The 5581-nt window shown below is 40.4% G+C and overlaps 1 long non-coding RNA gene across 1 annotated transcript; it reads left to right on the forward strand.

Moving 5' to 3' along the window:
- The first annotated feature begins 1738 nt into the window (after positions 1 to 1738).
- On the forward strand, positions 1739 to 4561 carry LOC112847718 (uncharacterized). The gene is made up of 3 exons (XR_003221443.1): positions 1739 to 1806; positions 2367 to 2513; positions 2728 to 4561. It is a non-coding gene; the product is annotated as an uncharacterized LOC112847718 (long non-coding RNA).
- Positions 4562 to 5581: the final 1020 nt, after the last annotated feature.

Here is a 5581-nt window from a genome sequence, read left to right on the forward strand (position 1 = left end):
TGTATTACTATAAAACAAATTGAGACGGAGAAAGCAGTTGGCAGTAGGACATTATTTAACGTCCTTGCAGGCAGTGCTACAAAAGAGTAGGATTAAGATGCAATAAACCTCACAGAGTCAAAGAAAAATAGGCCTTGTAAACAATGCAGTAAAGAAACGAGTTGCTTCACAGCTCGTGCTGTAGGTTTAAGGCTTTACATAAGTCATTTTAATGCTATAGCAAACTTTCCAGACAGCAATATTAGATTAAAAAATACCTTTAGATTAAGATTTGACCTTCGTGGAGGAAGCACAGCAATGAATAAAATCCTCTGTAGTCATTCCTGTTCATGCTTAGCCAATGGATGTTATCTTCTGTCAGTCTTATTATGTTTAATTATTCAGCACAGTGGCTGATAAGGTGTTTTCTGACAAAATGGATCATGCTACTTAGCAGTGACACCCGCCACTGTAGGAGATGTTCAGACGCTGCCATCGACTGAGCTACAGCCTCCTTGTTCACAAGGTGTATCATTTATCCGAGAGGGTAATAAGATGCACAATTTACACAGGCCTGTCAATAGGCATGTCGATAGAAGGACACTTAGCATCTATCATCCGGAGAATCGATGCCATTTTTCAGCCATGAATCCCAGGAAATGATAGCTTTCAAATAAACGGTGGAAAGAGAAACACGACACTCCTTTGGGAGAGATAGATGTGGAGCGGCTCAATTTTCCTCTTTCTTGGTTCACTCACAGCTTTCTGCGCAGCTAACTGGTTTAATGCAAAAGGTCAGAAAACGTTACAAGAATTGACCCCTAAAGCAAGGCATAAAGAATCTCCGGAGGATCTGAAGAATAAGATGGCAGACTATGAGAGAGTGATATTTCTATTAATATCTGAGTTTAAGAAAACAGGGCTAATTATAAAGCAGGATTGAGATAACATACTAACACAATAAATCTGTTTCCTGTCTGTTATACATATTAAAAAATACAATTAATTACCAGTTTAATTACTTTAATGTGGAAAAAGTCGCATCATGAGGATGGTAGCTACAGAATCTGGTAAGTAATGGAACAAAGGCCATCTGTTTCTTCAGCTATAAACCGATAATAGCAAATTCAGTTTAAAATTCAATCTAAGCAAGCTCTTGAAATTCTGCAAAACACCACTCTATAAAGCTAAGTCAATTTAAGAAAGACAGTAGAACTGTATAACTTGATGTTAAATACAGATTCTTTCTTCTCGCTTGCCTTAAAAGACCACATAAACACTGGTCGCTTTATTGGGTACAACCTTTTAACTGCTAATTAATGCAAAGATCTAATCAGCCAATCACATGGTAGGAGCACAATGCATTTGGACATGTAGACATGGTCAACATAGCTAAAGTTCAAACTAAGCATCAGAATGGAAAAGGCATGGTTGTTGGTGCCAGACGTCCTCGTCTGAGTATCACAGAAATTGCTGATCTACTAGGATGAAAACCTTGTATCAGTGGTTCACGATAGTGTAATGATGTACAGGATATATGTAGACACTGGCTCCTTAGTCATTAGAGCCTCAGCTTACCTGAGTATTGTTGCTGTCCCTTCATGACAACAGAGTAACCATTTTCAGATGGTAGCTTCAAAGCTCAAATCTCAGGCTGGTTTCTTGAAAATGACAAAGAGTTTGTTGTACTCAAAGGGCCTCCACGGTTACCAGATCATCTTTGGGATGTAGTGGAATTGAAGATTCATATCATGGATGTGCAACTGAGCAATGCTGTCATGTCAGTATGGACCAGAATCTACTAATCTGAACATCAATTTTGTCTGTGTACGTTTCACATTTCTGTTTTCAGACTCTGAATTCTTTTTGTGACTTGAAATGACGTTCAGGAACACAATCTTTGAAACATATGTGATGCTAACTGTTAGCTAGCTAACAAAGAGCTAGCCTCAAGCTCATGTTCTATACTTTCTGTCCTGTCTGACTGCGGCTTTATCTAGTAGTATACAACAAATGATAATCAAATAGAGAGGAAGTCTAAGAAGTGATAAGAAAAACTGGAGGGCTAGTTAAAGAAGAAAATTAAGGAATTAAAGCAAGGTTATTAAGCTTAGCCGAAACTATACAGCTAATACAAAAAAATGACAGAACTGTGCTAGGTTTTAAAGACTTATCTCAAATAAACTACATACAGTCTGGAAGTTAAGACACTTAAACTTATGTAAAGCAATAACTGTAGGATTTAAATGTGCCTTAAATGTTCAAATAGTCCTTGAGAAAATAGATTCAATGAGTAACGGAGGGTGTTAACTTGCTGAATCAACATCGGAACCACAGAACATTAAAGACATGATGACATAACAGATTTTTATCCTTTGTATCATCAGTCTAGACATGATTTGAACTCAAGCTCCTCTTAGTGACAGTTGGGAATGCTGTGGCAGCTCATTAATCACCAGGACAGCCTGGAGGAGCTGCACTTAATCCCATGATGGTATCCTCACCATCCTCCACCGCTGCGGTTGCTCATAAAAGTAGGTGAGAGAGCAAAAAAGAAAATGATTTATACAAATCAATCATTCAGAGCGAGCGCTCATTGGCTGTAATGCTGACAGCCTATCTTTACGGCTCCATTTTAAAGGGCGCCTGCTGACAGCTACACTTGATTAAAGGCTGTGGCTTCCTAACCTTTCATGTTAAGAAAGATTGCCACTGAGTGACACAAACTTTTTTCTTTCTTTTTTCCAGGTCAGTTCAAGGCAAGAATATTGGCATTCAAATTTGTGACTGCTGCTGTGAACAGATGTCACCTCTGGCGAGTAAGGGTAATGGCACCAGCAGTAAGGCAGGCCCACCCTGGCTCCTGGGGCTAAACAACATACCACCACTGGGCTTCAGAGGGGGCAGAGGCAGGAGGGACAGCTTCAACAAGTGAACGTTTCACAAGCATGCTCTCCGCAGTCCTTTTCCCTTCCCTGCAATTATCATCAAAGAACATCTGTTTGTTGTTCCTCAGGCACCCTCCCCTCACAAGTGTCCTAGCCTCACCTTGACCCATACTTTCAATTGTAGTGGATGTTATGACTAAAAATAAACAGTGTGAAGGAGTGAGGCTACCCTTTGTGTTAGCAGGGCGTTCTCCCTCGCTGCTGCTGAGAGGAAGGATATCCCCCAACGAACGCAGCCACTTCCTCAATCTCCTCATAACCCTTGACAGGTACATGGACACCAACCACAGCATCTGTGGTGGATCAGATGCGAAGCTGAGTTGCCAGACTCGCTTTGTATCCGGGCTTTTAAGTTGATCCCACTGTCATTTTGCTGCTGTCACAGTCTGAATGACCTGTCAAAGAAAAGTTCAGTAGTTCCTGGCAAGCAATCTGATACACACAGGGGCTGTGGTTTTGCCCACAAGGCTTTATATAGATGAGAAGAAAAAAACACCCAGAAAAGGTGCATAATTCAAATATTACATTTGTTACATCGGCTTCTAACAAGTGTGCACTCATTGTAGAGGCTGTAATTCGTCCAGTTCTCGTCGGTCACTCAGTCAATTAGCAGAGTTGTGTGAAATATGGCGCTCCTTTGCTACAGGGAACATCCAAAGTGCAGCATGATTAACAGAATCTGATGTGCACTGTGAGCGTGTACATACAAGAGAGCAAATAAAGCATCCTTTTTAAAAGATCGGAGACTAAGAATTAGGCAATTTGCATATTTTTTGTCTTCAATATTTAAAAGAGCAGATTTCTATTTTATAAACTGTGCTGAAGGGGTTGTTGAACCTGTAATGTAATTTTCGCATGAAATTAGGTATACTAGAAGATGTCTGCAGTGGTTTCCTCTTGCTCCCTGAGGATATGTCTGTTGATTTATGTGCTCTCCCTACCTAATAGCCATACCTGGCACTGTGTAACAATGAATACTATACTGCAGCTCAAACCAACAAAGTTTAATCTTGCAGTTTTGCCAGAAAAAAACCTCTTAATTCCTAATTTGAAAGACTAAGAGCCCTCCAAGATATTTGTGCTGTGTACAGTGCAGCTGATACACCCAAAGGGGCTTTAGACATCTAAAAAGACTTTTTGTAATGAATGAAGATAATACATAAGTGTGTCCTGAGGGAGGGCGCCAGCTGCGAGCCGCACAAATCACAGATAACCTCTGAGCCACATGTGACGACTTTTCTTCCAGGAAAGCCGGGGAATCGTTGAATGACACTGCATACCTCCGTGATTATCTGTCCCCAGTTATAATTACCGTGGATCAGTTTACGACCCATTAAAATGCTCGCGTGTTAGCGTCCCTGATTTCTGTCACAAGGCTTTTGCGAGCAAGACTTTGTTTAGTATTTCAACAACATGCTACGCAGCTAAGGTGGAGTCAGTGACAGGATTACAGATGACTGTAATTAAATAATGCGTAAGACTATTGTGCTTTGTGCCATACTTTTGGAAACTGGACAAACTCCAAACCATCTGTGTTTATTGAACGTCAGTGTGTTGCTAATGTGTAAAAACAAATACAGATATCCTGAACATTAGATATGCTTGTGTTATAGCTCTTTGTTTGGAAATCCCAGGAGAAATTTGATGGTTGTTCTAAGATTATTTCAACCACACAGTGCGAGACGGATATATGTGTCAGGGAGCCCAAACACAGAGTTAGTCATGCAGTTTTATCAGTGTCAGTCACTGAGTTGGAACTCGCTCGGCTCCAATCAGTCACCAGTGGGCAGGATCTGCCGCAAGCAGTATCAAAAAGTTGGATTACAGCTTGGAAAAAAAGCACAAAGTATTAAAAGCTAAAACATTAAATGGGAATCCAATTACGTCTCAGTATATCAGTTGTGTGAGTCACCTGCTTTTTAGGGTGTTGGATTTTATAAACAAGAAGGCGGATTGCTGTGGGAGTGACGGCTCACATATAAGATGGTCAGGCTGCTGGTATGTGGTCCGTGATGTCCCATAAATCTTCCTCTATCTTCTCTGTGGTGATGGCAGAAAGGGATGAGTCCCTCTCCAACCCCCTCCATCTCATTCACATGTCTATCTGCCTGTTATCCATGCCCTTGAGCAAAGATTACTGATGCCCTACCTTTGATATATGACACATCATGTGCCACAACATTTCATCCCATGAATTAACCTGGAGAAGAGGGCAAGAAACTCGCCGCTGAATCACTCACTGATCCTTTTTTTGTGTCTCGGTCTTCACTGATATTCTGCCTGTGAGTATTATGGCACAGCTGGTTCATTGGTGAGGTGTTATCTGACCTTTGTAGGACTAACCGTTATGTTGTCTGGTGTGTATGTACAGAAATGTTTCAATTGATTTATATTTTTAATAGATATTAAATTATGTAATGAAAAAGAAATGTTTTTGAAAATGTCTGTTTTGCCATTTGTTTGTGTTTTTTAAAGTGTACCCATCAAAATTTCAAAGGTTTCATCAAAGTGGACTAGGAAGGCACTGACTGAGAAACATCCCCTGCTCCATAATTGGCACCTTCAAGCTCAATTGAAATTCTCAGCTACCAACATGATCGAACCAGGTGCCTTCAGGAGAAATGTTTTATATCAGACGAAAGAAAGATTTAGTT

This window comes from Oreochromis niloticus, linkage group LG8 (assembly GCF_001858045.2).
Source record: "Oreochromis niloticus isolate F11D_XX linkage group LG8, O_niloticus_UMD_NMBU, whole genome shotgun sequence".
Classification (NCBI taxonomy): domain Eukaryota; kingdom Metazoa; phylum Chordata; class Actinopteri; order Cichliformes; family Cichlidae; genus Oreochromis; species Oreochromis niloticus.